The 14852-nt window shown below is 40.0% G+C and overlaps 1 pseudogene; it reads left to right on the top strand.

Moving 5' to 3' along the window:
* The first annotated feature begins 725 nt into the window (after positions 1-725).
* On the top strand, positions 726-14852 carry LOC126603587 (glyoxylase I 4-like; annotated as a pseudogene).

The following is a 14852-nucleotide window of genomic DNA, read 5'->3' as shown; positions in this document are numbered from 1 at the left end:
TTCTTAACTCGTATGTTGAAGATCTTATATAAGTTCAACTCTAACAAATATTAAGTTTGATACGAAAAAATTATGATTGATCTATCGTGTGTTTTACCCAAAACCTTCTTGAGGAGAATTCTAATTCATAATCTGACATTTTACAAAACGAAAGTTGATTCTCAATTGTATGAGTTGTAGAATTGAGCAAGCGGTTACTTTTGTAAAAATCAATATCGTCGTATCTTGATCCCTACTCAATGGTCGGCTCTCCTTCACTACTTGAACTACCTCCAAGAGGTTCCAAGTTAAGGATAATCTATACTTTGCTAGCTAGATTTGTGCCAGCAAATAAAGCATTTGGACTTTTCAGTTCAAAGTAACGGTAAAATTTTCATTTTGACGGAAATACGAATGATATATCACGTGTTTTTATAGAAGTGGTGGAAAATTTTACTTTTTAAGTTATTAATTTTTTAACACACATATTTCACCATTTATATTGACACGTCGTATATCATTCCGTGTAATGATCATACTGAAAACTCTCTCCAAAGTAACCTCGTCACCACCAGTCCATAACCCAGGCGTCTTCTGCAGACCATCCACACGTAATTCCCTTCCCATGCAGCTTACTCCACGTGTCAATATTGGTTCACAGATTTTTAAATAGAAAACGCCCTAAACCCTAAACCCCACACCCCGCTGGCTAAAGCAAAGCAAAGAAAGTTTAAGAGAAACCGTCGATGCAGAGGAAACTGGAAAAACCCAGCGAGAGAAGGAATGATCAGAAAAGCAAAAGCAACCATGAGGAACAACAGCAACACAGCAAGGAAAAAGATGAGCAGAAGGAAGAAGACAACGACTCACTTCCTCTAATGGCGTTGAACCACGTGTCGAGGCTGTGCAGAAATGTGAGGAGTCGGTGGATTTCTACACCAAAGTGTTAGGGTTTGTGAAGATTGAGAGGCCGCCAGCTTTTGATTTTGATGGGGCTTGGTTGTTTAATTATGGAGTTGGGATTCACTTGGTGCTGTCTGAGGATGAGGAGAGGCTTCCACATAATCCAGATCACTTGGATCCCATGGACAACCATATCTCCTTCCAGGTTCCAAATTAAATTAATTTAAGTCATTCAACATTTTTTATTGAAAAAAAAAACTTAGATGAATTTAGTTTTGATTAAGAGTAATGCCAAGTAAACTAAATTTTTAGACTAAATTTGTAAACTAAATTATGTGTCACCAACAAGAAATAAGCACGTTAACCAACACTTAATGATCCAATCATCAACTTTTATGTCATTTGGTTTACAAATATTTAGTCTCTCTAACAGTATCATTTGATTAATAGTCAATTTCGTCATCTTTGAGATGACGATGGTTAGTAAAAGGCGGAGCATACTATAAAATACTACCGAACGAGTATAATACGTGAAAAATTATTCGATCATTTTGCTAGAATACTATTTTGAAAAATTCGACCATTTTATAAATTTTTTAAAATAATTATTTTAAGTATTTATTTATTTTCTTTAATAATGATGTATAAAAAAAGTCAATTTTGTATGTAGAGAAAATGTTTTTTCTACGTCTATTAGACGTGAAAAGTATATAGGTATGTGTACAATATATATGTTGGAGCTATAAAAAAAGAAAAACTAATGTAAATGGTTTTAAAACTTTGAGTTTTAATTATAATGATAAAATAAAGGGTAAAGTGAATAGTACCATGATTGATTTTTTAGTATAAAAATGTGATTTTTTGTTAAAGTGAACATTACCAGAAGTTTTTCGTTAAAATTCCCAATAAAAAAAATGATGTTTTTACGAATATAATACGCCTACTATACGCGGGTGCGTCATCTACCATTTGCCATTACCATACCCTTCCTCGTGGTTTAATGGACTGGCATCTACATATAACTATTTTGTTTAAGTTTTCTTCCTTAATATATAATGTGATTGACACAATTAGAATTTGTAATTTAGCACACGTAAAGGTTTTAAAAGATGCTAGTCGCTAATCGGGTCGCGGGCTGGGGTCTATAGTCTAAACAGCTAGGCGAGTGCTTAGGCTAATTTAAGTAAATCGATTATGTTTCGTGTAAGTAAATGTACGTTTATACTTAATATATATATATATATATATATATATATATATATATATATATATATAATTTCATCATAAATCACAAAATATAATGATAAATATATTATGAAGTATTGGAACATAATGAAAACTGTTTGTACCATACTTGACCAATCCCGAAACTACTGAGCACCGGTCAACGTTATACCGTCAAGGACCCAGAAGAGTTTCCCTCCAACCAGGAGGCCAATTACAGTGCGACACGTGTCCATATCAGAAGCCAATCATAGCGCGACACGTGTCAACATAAAAAGTCAATCACAACACGACACGTGTCAATGTCAAAATGAAACTAGAAACTCTCTTCTATAAATAGAGATCATTCTCTCACAATATTTGCTAATGTCATTTGTACTAAATCATTCACTTGTACTCACTAAAGGAGAGCTTGAACCTATGTACTTGTGTAAACTCTTCACAATTAATGAGAACTCTTTTACTCCGTGGACGTAGCCAATCTGGGTGAACCACGTACATCTTGTGTTTGCTTCCCTGTCCCTATCCATTTACATACTTATCCACACTAGTGACCGGAGCAATCTAGCGAAGGTCACAAACTTAACACTTTATGTTATACCAAAGTCCTCACTGATTTTGTGCATCAACATTTGGCGTCGTCTGTGGGAACGACACTTATTCCCACTCTCTTCAGCTTTGTCAAGCTGGTTTCCACCATTTGTACATTCTTTTTTGACCAGGCATCCCTCTTCAACATAGGGAGCGAATGAAGCCACAGCACACAGAATGACACCCCTCTTGCACCTAGTGCGAAGCAACGAAAAAAGGAAGGAAAGAAGGTTGTTCTTCAAGCTAAAGTCGATGAGCTAGAAGCTCAGAACAACAAGATAGCAATGAAGAATGAGGTCCTCCAGGAGCAGTATGAGAAGCTCTTTGAGACGCTCCATGAAACTAGGCGTACTCAAACACACGAGCTCGTTGCCCTTGTGGACATCAACCATCATCTGGGTGCCCTCCAACACGGAGGGTCACATTCTTTCGACATGGGTATCCCTGATGAAGAGCGAGTTAATCATCAAAACATTGATCAACATGAGACATCTCTCAACCCAGCTGCTTCGACCCGAAGCAGGAGAAGTGGAGGAAGACACCTCCTTGCAGAAGGGTTGGAATGATCGAAAGCCATTTATCATGACTGCCGAGACTTCCTAAAGCAACGTCGAGAGAATCCCCTCCACATATGCTCGAAGATCAATGACCCAAGGGTTCCTGAAAGACCCGGTCCCCTCCCACGACCCAGGTTAACTGCCAATCTAGGGAAGAAACAACAAGTCCCAAAGGAACATGAAGGTACATGAGAGTCTGAGGTATTCCGACAGACTCGCCCTAGAAGTCAGTACGGTGAGTCCAAGGAAAAATCACATGCCTTTGCTCAAACGTTCCTACTTCCAAGAGGCGATGGAGACTTACGAAAGAAAATACCAGTGGTACATGACTCCACTCAGGACCCCCTTGTCCTACAGCTCATTGAGGAAGTAAACAAGTTGAAGGCCAAACGTCAGGTCGAGATACATGACTGGAACCAACCCAGGCCTGGCCCTCTCACACGGAGGATCCTCGACACCCCCCTTCAAGCAAAGACAAAACAAAAGCTTGGTTTACAACTCTATACTGGAAGGGAAGACTCAATTGAACACCTTAACCTCTTTGAGTCCACCATGGCATATCAGATGCACACCGACGAATAGCGATGTTTTCTCTTCCCCTCCACCCTTTCTGGCGGAGCTCTAAACTGGTTTCATTACCCTCGGAAACTTAGAAAATAGAATCAACAGCCCCAGCATGGAGTCTATATGTTGATGGCTCGTCTAACCAACAGAGTTGTGGAGCAGGACTAGTCCTTACGACCCCTGACAAAGTGGCGATAGAGTATGCTCTTCGTTTCAAATTCAAGGCGTCGAACAATGAGGCCGAATATGAAGCCCTCATAGCAGGCTTACATTTGGCCAAACACCTTGGGGTTAAACGAATTGATATCTTCAGTGACTTCCAATTGGTGGTTAACCAGGTCACCAACAACTTTGACGCTAAGGATAGCTCTATGGCAGCCTATCTGGCACAAGCACAATTGTTGCTCAAGCACTTCCACTACCAGATCACCCAAATTTCTCGAGCGGCAAACAGTCATGCAGATGTTTTGGCTCGCCTCGCCTCAGCGATGAAAGACAAGATTGGGAGAAAAATTCAGGTCGAATTGTTGGCAGCACCAAGCACCATAGTTGCGGAATTGTGCAACTTACAACAGGGGGATAGTTGGATTACCCCGATTTATAGATTCCTTGTTCATGGTACCCTTCCAAATGACAAAGTCCAAGCTAAGCAGATTCGATACAAGGCTACCCGTTACTTGATCATTAATGATCAACTCTACAAGCGGGGTTTTAACCTACCATACCTAAGATGCCTTACGCCCGCAGAGGCGGAAACTGTCATTCGAAAAATACATGAAGGAGTATGCGGAGATCATGCTGGATCTCGATCCCTAGTACACAAGGCTTTTCGCCAAGGATATTACTCGCCAACACTTCACCAAGATGCCATCAGAATATCCCGCTCATGTGATAAATGTCAACACTACGCAACTATTCCTCACTCCCCTCCCGAGCTGCTCACTCCTATGATCAGCCATTGGCCCTTCGCCCAATGGGGACTTGATTTGATCAGCCCAATGCCTGCATGGAAGGGCAAGGTTCGCTATGCAATCGTTGTAGTTGACTACTTCACAAAGTGGGCTGAAGTAGAACCCTTGACAACCATTAATGAGGCAAAAATAGAAGATTTCGTATGGAAGAACATCCTTTACAGATTCGGCATTCCCAATGCGATAGTCACTGACAACGGGCGACAGTTCGACAACAATAAGTTCAGGATGTTCTGCTCTAAGTTCAACATCAACTTATGTTTTGCCTCCCCATCTCATCCCCAGTCTAATAGACAAGTTGAAGCCATCAACAAAATAATCAAGTGAACTTTGAAAACCAGCTTGGACAAGGCTAAAGGTTGTTGGCCATAATTTGTACCCCAAGTTCTTTGGTCATACCGCACTTCGTATCGGACATCAACAGGAGAAACCCCATTCTCACTTGCCTTTGGTACAGAGGTAATTGTCCCAGTTGAGCTTGAGCAAGCAACGTTCCGAGTCTAGAACTACGTGCAAAGCGAAAATGACAAACAACTTACCCTTAACTTAGATCTAGTCGAGGAACACAGAAACCAGGCTCACTTAAGGAATGTCGCCTACAAGCAGCGTATCTCCAACTACTATGACTCGAGGGTCAAACCTCGTTCTTTCAAAGTGGGGGACTGGGTATTGAAGAAAAAATTACTCTGCGACAGAGTCCCAAGTGAAGGAACACTTAGTCCAAACTGGGATGGACCGTTTGAAGTTGTTGGCATCAGTCGCCCTGGATCCTACAAGCTTAGAAGCTCCGATGGCAAGACCCTTAGCCATCCATGGAACGCTGATCACTTGAAATACTATTACAAGTAAACTCACATTGTACAAGTGTTAAGCTTCGGCTGTTCGGCATCCTATGTAACAATGACTATTTGGCATGAATTCAATAAAGAGGTGATTTAGACAACTCGATCTTAATCCTCTTACATTCCTAGCAATGAAACACTCGAGTTCAAAGCTTCAATATGAATGCTTCCAACATGAAACAAAGTCTAAGTATATGTCAACAAGACTATACAAATAAACGAACAGCTTCACAGTATATTCGTTCAATCATACATTCTAAAATATTCATACATAAGCCAACTGTGTTTTGAAAGGGTTCAACATATTTTGTGTCATTCGACACTTGCTACAATGTGGCTAGACATCTTGCCATTATTCTCACCAACCAGGTGATGAAATGTGAAGAAGGAACTCATCTTCATGCCACCAACCAGGTGATGAAATGTACAACCCGTACTCTCCTTCATGCCACCAATTAGGTGATGACATGTACAACCCGTACTCTAATATCATTTGGCAACTTGCCACTCATGCTACCAACCAGGTGAAGAAGGAACTCATCTTCATGCCACCAATCAGGTGATGAAATGTACAACCCGTACTCTCCTTCATGCCACCAACCAGATGATGAAATGTACAACCCGTACTCTAATATCATTTGGCAACTTGCCACTCATGCCACCAACCAGGTGAAGAAGGAACTCATCTTCATGCCACCAACCAAGTGATGAAATGTACAACCCGTACTCTAATATCATTTGACAATTTGCCATTCATGCCACCAACCAGATGATGAAATGTACAACCCGTACTCTAATATCATTTGGCAACTTGCCACTCATGCCACCAACCAGGTGAAGAAGGAACTCATCTTTATGCCACCAACTAGGTGATGAAATGTACAACCCATGCTCTAATATCATTTGGTAACTTGCCATTCATGCCACCAACCAGGGAAAGAAGGAACTCACATTCGTACCACCAGCCAAGTGATGAAAGCAACTCACCATTCATTCCACCTACCAGAAGACAAGTGGTACTTGTACATGTGAACTCCTAGCATTCACAAATAATAAAAAACCCTCAAACTTGACAACTCAACTAGATGAGCACTTACGCCCAACAAGAGTTATAGTCACCAACAAAGTCTTATTGCAAGCCAACAACAACTTCAGTGCATGGCATACAAAGATCAAGCTATTCAGCCCTCTTGCATCTGCTTCAAACATTTCCCCTACGTAACAATGTAAACACAACAACTCGTAGAAAACTTCACACACTCTTAATCAAGACAAGGTGAAGCAAAACCAATTTATGGTGCCAACAAGAGCTTCATCAATGAAGGGCAACCATAATTCTCAAAAGCTTCACACACTCTTGATCAAGACAGTGTAAAGTAAAACCAATTTATGGTGCCAATAAGAGCTTCATCAAAGGAGTTTAACCACAATTCTCAAAAGTTTCACACACTCTTGATCAAGACAGTGTGAAGCAAAACCAATTTATGGTGCCAACAAACGCTTCATCAATAGAGGGCAACTACAATTCTCAAACCTTCGAAGCAAATTCAAGACTGTTCGAAGCAAATTCAATTTATATGGTGCATCCATACCTTCGACTACTACAAGGTGTGGCTTGCATCACAATCTCTTGCTTAACAGTGTGGAAGCAAAATTTGTATATGTTGTCTCTCCCACATTTTCAAATTTCTAGTTTTCCAAAAAAAAAAAAAAAAAAAGGAAAATTCAACAAAACTTCATCAATGGAGGACAACTACAAATTCTCAAAAGCTTCACACTATCTTGATTAAGATAGTGTGAAGCAAAATCAATTCATGGTACACAACAAAGCTTCACCACAAAAGCTTCATCAATGGAGGACAACTACAAAATCTCAAAAGCTTCACACTATCTTAATCAAGATAGCGTGAAGCAAAATCAATTCATGGTACCCAACATAAGTTTCAACTCTAAAGCTTCACCAACAAAAGCTTCAACTCCAAAGCTTCACCAATAAAAGCTTCATCAATGGAAGACAACTACAAATTCTAAAAAATTTCACACTATCTTGATCAAGATAATGTGAAGCAAAATCAATTCATGGTACCTAACAAAAGCTTCACCCATAAAAGCTTCACCAACAAAAGCTTTAACTCCAAAGCTTCACCAATAAAAGCTTCATCAATGGAAGACAACTACAAATTCTAAAAAATTTCACACTATCTTGATCAAGATAGTGTGAAGCAAAATCAATTCATGATACCCAACAAAAGCTTCACCCATAAAAGCTTCACCAACAAAAGTTTCAACTCCAAAGCTTCATCAATGGAAGACAACTACAAATTCTAAAAAATTTCACACTATCTTGATCAAGATAGTGTGAAGCAAAATCAATTCATGGTACCCAACAAAAGCTTCACCCATAAAAGCTTCACCAACAAAAGCTTCAACTCCAAAACTTCACCAATAAAAGCTTCATCAATAGAGGGCAACCATAATTCTCAAAAGCTTTACACACTCTTGATCAAGACAGTGTGAAGCAAAACCAATTTATGGTGCCAACAACAAGAGCTTTATCAATGGAGGGCAACCACAATTCTCAAAAGCTTCACACACTCTTGATCAAGACAGTATGAAACAAAACCAATTTATGGTGCCAATAAGAGTTTCATCAAAGGAGTTCAACCACAATTCTCAAAAGCTTTACACACTATTAATCAAGACAGTGTGAAGCAAAACCAATTTATGGTGCCAACAAGGGCTTCATCAATGAAGGACAACCACAATTCTCAAAAGCTTCACACACTCTTGATCAAAACAGTGTGAAGCAAAACCAATTTACTGTGCCAACAAAAGCTTCATCAAATAAGTTCAACCACAATTCTCAAAAACTTCTCACACTCTTGATCAAGACAGTGTGAAGCAAAACCAATTTATGGTGTCAACAAAAGCTTCATCAATGGAGGGCAACTACAATTCTCAAACTTTCGAAGCAAATTCAAGACTGTTCGAAGCAAATTCAATTTATATGGTACATCCAAACCTTCGACTACTACAAGGTGTGGCTTGCATCACAATCTCTTGCTCAACAGTGTGGAAGCAAAATTTGTATATGTTGTCTCTCCCACATTTTCAAATTTCTAGTTTCCCAAAAAAAAAAAAATTCAACAAAACTTCATCAATGGAGGACAACTACAAATTCTCAAAAGCTTCACACTATCTTGATCAAGATAGTGTGAAGCAAAATCAATTCATGGTACCCAACAAAATGTTGACCTACAAAAGCCTACAAAAACTTCACACTATCTTGATCAAGATAGTGTGAAGCAAAATCAATTCATGGTGCTCAACAAAGCTTGACCCACAAAAGCTTGACCCATAAAAGCTTGACCTACAAAAGCTTCACCCACAAAAGCTTCACCCACAAAAGCTTGACCCACAAAAGCTTGACCTACAAAACTTCAACACAAAAGCTTCACCTACAAAAGCTTCACACTATCTTGATCAAGATAGTGTGAAGCAAAATCAATTCATGGTGCCCAACAAAGCTTCAACTTCAAAGCTTCACCTACAAAGCTTCAACACCAAAGCTTCACATACAAAGCTTCAACACCAAAGTTTCACATACAAAGCTTTAAAATATATATATATATATATATAATTTTTTTTTCGGAAATTCGAAAATTCAAAAATTCGGAAATTCGGAAATTCAAAAATTAGAAAATTCAAAAAAAAAAATTCGAAAAAAAAATTTCGAAAAAAAAAGAATTGCCTAGGCCTCCTCTTCTTTGAGCCTAACAACTTTCATAACAAATATATATGAAGAAGGAGTTTTGGGCTACCACTTAGAAAGGAAATGCCTCATTCGTCAACTCACTCGACCGGAGACTTGGGGGACTCCTACTATATGCTACTGCACCTTGATACTCGGAAGTCTCACGACCACTCAGTGACTTGGATTTTTCAAGTTTCCAAACGAGAAGTTTTCTTTACTCGGGAAATTAAGGGAGCACTACCTCAACCTACATGCTTCACTCACAAAGCTTCAACATACAAGCTTCAACAAAAGGAAAAATTCAAAGAACTTAGTGAAGAAGACCTTGGTGTATTTAACACAATACGTTGAAATGAAGCAAAACTTGTTTATTGATATCTCCGATAAGTTACAAATATGTACATATACATGAATCAAAATAAACAAACAAGAAGGAGCCTTCACAAATATTGCTCATGAGAAGTCTCAATAGTCGGCAGAGCCACAGATCGAGGAGGCACCAGGGGGTGATTATTCGGAGCCTCAGTACTAGGTAGAACCCTAGAAGGAAGAGGCACCGAAGGTTGATCATTTGGAGCTTCATTACGCGGTACAACCCCAAAAGACGAAGGCAATAAATGCCTTTGGAACAAACCCACAAACCTCTGATGATCAAGTAAAATATGACCATCAGATTTCTGCAGCTGGTCGAACTTCCTTTTCATGTTTGTAGCATAGTCATGTGCGAGCCTGTGCAACTGTTTATTCTCATGCTTGAGCCCTCTGATCTCCTGTTTGAAACTTAGCACTTCAGTCGCCAATGATTCAACTTGGCGGGTTCGAACAGATAGGCGTTGGGCCATATTAGACACAGAACCTGCACACTGAACTGAGAGCCAGAGAATCCTTAACAGCCAACTCATCAGACCGTTTGAAAAGTAGTCTGTTATCTTTAGGAATGAGAAGGTTCCTAGCCACCATCGCAACGGTCATATCATTTTTCATCACAGAGTTCCCAACGGTAAGAGGACAATAGAGGATAAGAAGGATGGGCGCCATATGTTGTCTTGAGAAGGCATGGCTGCCTCTTCACCAAAGTTCAAGTCAAAACGACGGCCGAATGGGCTAGACATTCTTAGAAATGATGAAGGAGAAATGAGGTGCAATAAATCTCTGAAGTAAGGGAAAATTTTCCACAAGCAATAACTCTCTGAATGTACTCCTTGCACATAATTGGTGCCCTTATAAAAGAAAGGGCAACATGGCCGTTGATCCAAAAATCGAAGTGGCACCACTCTCCGGATTCCGAAGAGGCACCACTCTTCGGATTTCGAAGAAGCACAATTTTCCACACGCAACATCAGCTCATCGGGTACCACAGATAACTTTGCCAAAGATCTCTGACAAAGTTTATACACATAAATTTTGAAGGTCCAGCTACCCTACTATCACCCACAAGGGTAAAGGAACATCACTACTGCTTGATAACTAGAAAGTCCCAATGTGTGTCAACCTCCGTGCTCCGTGACAAAGCAGACTGGCAAAAATGCCCAACCTTTACTCACATTCGAGAAAACACTCCCATTAAGATTGCTTACTCAAAAATTGAAGAGGCACCGCCCTCCGAATCTCGAGAGTCAGACTCCCAACATGATTACTTTCTCATAAATCGAAAAGACACTGTTATCCGAATCTCAAGAGTCAGACTCCCAACATGATTACTTTCTCAAAAATCGAAGAAGCATCGTTCTCTGCATCTCGAGAGCCAGATCCCCGACATGATTGCTTGTTCTAAAATTGAAGAGGCACCGCCATTCGAACTTCGAGAGCCAGATTTCCTTGAATAAAGCTTGTCTGTAATCTTCACACGCAACATCAGCTTTCTAGATACCACATCCCACTTTTTCAAAACGCTCTGACAAAGTTAAAACATGTGAAGCTTGTAGCTTCCACTACATTGATATGACCAAGAAGGGTAAATGAATAACATTATTACTTGCTCAAAAATCGAAGAGGCACCGCTCTCTGAATCTCGAGAGCCAGACTCCCAACATGATTACTTTCTCAAAAATCGAAGAGGCACTGCTCTCCGAATCTCAAGAGCCAGACTCCCAACATGATTGTTTTCTCAAAAATCGAAGAGGCACCGCCTCCGAATCTCGAGAGCCAGATCCCCGACAGGATTGCTTGTTTGAAACCAAAGAGGCATCACTCTCTGAACTTCGAGAGCCAGATTCCATTGGATAAAGCTTGTCTGCAATCTTTACAAGCAACATCAACTTTCTAGATACCACATACCATTTTTTCAAAGTGCTCTGATAAAGTTAAAACATGTAAAGCTTGTAGCTCCCACTACATTGCTATGACCAAGAAAGGTAAAAGAATAGCATTATTACTTGCTCAAAAATCGAATAGGCACCGCCCTCCGAATCTCGAGAGCCAGACTCCCAACATGATTACTTTCTCAAAAATCGAAGAGGCACCACTATCCGAATCTCAAGAGCCAGACTCCCAACAGGATTGCTTTCTCAAAAATCGAAGAGGCACCGCTTTTCGAATCTCGAGAGCTAGATCCCCGACATGATTGCTTGTTCGAAAACTGAAAAGGCATCGCTCTCCGAACTTCGAGAGCCAGATTTCCTTGATAAAGCTTGTCTGCAATCTTCACACGCAACATCAGCTTTCCATATACCACATACCACTTTTTCAAAGTGCTCTGACAAAGTTAAAGCACGTGAAGCTTGCAGCTCCCATTACATTGCTACGACCAAGAAGGGTAAAGGAATTGCATTACTACTTGTTGTTTGGGAGACTCCTATATATGTTGACATTCATCCTCCACGGACAGGCAGACCTGCAAAAATGCTCAACCCTTCCTCATATCTGAGATGGCACTCCCAATGAAGCCTCTCGAAATACTCAGCTTACTTCCCCCCAATAATACATATGCAAACCAGCCACACCAGAGTAAGAGTATCTCATATCATCAGGGTCAAAAGTAAAAGTATCACATATCATGCTTTTTCCCTGTCTTTTCCTTTGCCCTTGTTCTTACCTGCAAGACAAGGAGAAAGAGAGTAATCAGTCAGCACTTGGAATCAAGCTTCCAGTCAGGAATTGACTGCCTGGAACCCCTTGCTTGATTATTTACCTGGCATTACTCTCGAGTACTCGTCTTCAACATCTTATGCTTTCAGAAAAGATATCACATCTGCCTAAGGAACAGATAGGGCAAGTGAGAATGATACAAGGAAGCATGTTGAGACAAGTGCAACAGAACACATGCCGATTCATCTATTACTTCGTCAACAACAAAAGTATCTTATATCATCAAGGTCGAACGCACTCTTAAGTTGATGGACTTGTTTTGATCCTCAAATTCTTGAGTCGGCCTTATACTTTGGAGGAAACCAGAAAACCCTCCAACCCAGTTCAAGAATAAACATGTGGAAAATTACTTCTTCAAAAGCAAACGTATCTCATATCATCTCTTCTCCATTTGATTCTCCTTATCCTTGTTGATGTTTACGACACAATGAGAATGAGAACAATCAACCGGAAGCCGAAGCCGAACCTTCGATCCAAGTTGCTTGCTTGGAAGTCTGATTGCTTACCTTATCTGTTATCTCTTTCGGCAAATCTCCTAGCTCGGTGACTTGGGAGACTCATACTATAGGGTTTTGTATCGCACTTGACCAAGCCCGAAACTACAAGTAAGCTTCAAGTGAAATTGATACATTACCTTGTGCATCTTCATCGGATAAAGATACCACCCATGGATGAAGGAAAAATACTTCCAGAGAAGATGCCACAGCTACGTATGAGACAGATAAGGCAAGTGAAAATGATACCACACTTCGGTACTTAGAAGTTTCATGATTACTCAATGGCTTGGATCTTGCAAGTCCCCAACCGAGGAGTTTCCCTCACTCGGGAACTTAGGAGAGCACTTTTTGTACCATACTTGACCAATCCCAAAACTACTGAGCACCGGTCAACGTTATACCATTAAGGACTTAGAAGAGTTTCCCTCAAACCAGGAGGCCAATTACAGCGCGACACGTGTCGACATCAGAAGCCAATCATAGCGCGACACGTGTCAACGTTAGAAGCCAATCACAACATGACATGTGTCAATGTCAGAATGAAACTAGAAACTCTCTTCTATAAATAGAGATCATTCTCTCACAATATTTCCTAATGTCATTTGTACTAAATCATTCACTTGTACTCACTAAAGGAGAGCTTGAACTTATGTACTTGTGTAAACCCTTCACAATTAATGAGAACTCCTCTACTATGTGGACGTAGCCAATCTGGATGAACCACATACATCTTGTGTTTGCTTCCTTGTCCCTATCCATTTACATACTTATCCACATTAGTGACCGGAGCAATCTAGCAAAGGTCACAAACTTAACACTTTCTGATGTACCAAAGTCCTCACTGATTTTGTGCATCAACAAAAACATTCATTTAGGTACCATTTGGTACGCACATGTGACGGAACGAAACGGGACAGGACGGAACAGAATGGAACGAAGGTTCCGTGTTATGTTTGGTAAGCGTAGGACGGAACGGGACGATTGTTCCATTCTGCGTTTGGTACGCGTTGGATGAAACGGAACCAAAAGATTGAATAACTAATTTACCCTTGTTCTATCTGTTGTTTGGTACAATTCAGAACATCTTCCTCGTACAGAAAACCCAATTTCTCAACTTGGCTTATTCGCCGTAATTCTTCAAATAAGGTTAAAAACCTTAAATTCTTCAAATAGATGAATGGACAAGAGAAATTAAAATGCAAGGTAGCTTATGAGGTGTCCATTATTTGGAAAATGAAAAAAGAATGCAAAATGGACAAGAGAGATTAAAGTAATCACAAAGTCTCTTATAATTTATTGAAAAAATAAAATACAAAATGAAAGTTATTTATTTTCTGTCTAAGTGAGTCGCAACCTAGATAGGCCTGGGCGAGCTAGGTGTGTGCCTAGGCAGTCTAGACGGACACCTTAGTCGGTTCAGGCGCCATTTTTTAATTTTCAAACGCCTAGGTATTAAACGAGGCGGTGGCCAACCGCCTAAGGCCTAGGCGGGGATTTTTAGAACAATAAATAGCACAGTTTTTCTACATTTACATAGAGGTATTTCTTGTGGCAACTTTTCTTTACTCTATAAGTACTAAATTACTTGCAGTGCGAAGACATGGAAGTCGTAGAGTGGAAGTTGAAGGAGCTTGATATAAAGTACATGAAAAAAAATAGTAGAGGATGATGAAAACGAAACAAAAATTGACCAACTCTTCTTCAACGTTCCATATGGATTCATGGTTGAGATGTGCAACTGTGAGAATCTCAAGCTTGTTCTTGCAGGTTCCTTGGGCAAAATAAAGCTCCCAGTTGACAGGCATACTCTGCCTGTTGAACTCAACCAAAATGGCAACGGCAATGACGACGATGCTAAAGAATTAACATCATATGCATGCTAA

Source organism: Malus sylvestris, chromosome 2 (genome assembly GCF_916048215.2).
Source record: "Malus sylvestris chromosome 2, drMalSylv7.2, whole genome shotgun sequence".
NCBI classification, from domain to species: domain Eukaryota; kingdom Viridiplantae; phylum Streptophyta; class Magnoliopsida; order Rosales; family Rosaceae; genus Malus; species Malus sylvestris.
The sequence above is the reverse complement of the archived record's forward strand: the minus strand, read 5'-3'. Positions and strand labels throughout refer to the sequence as shown.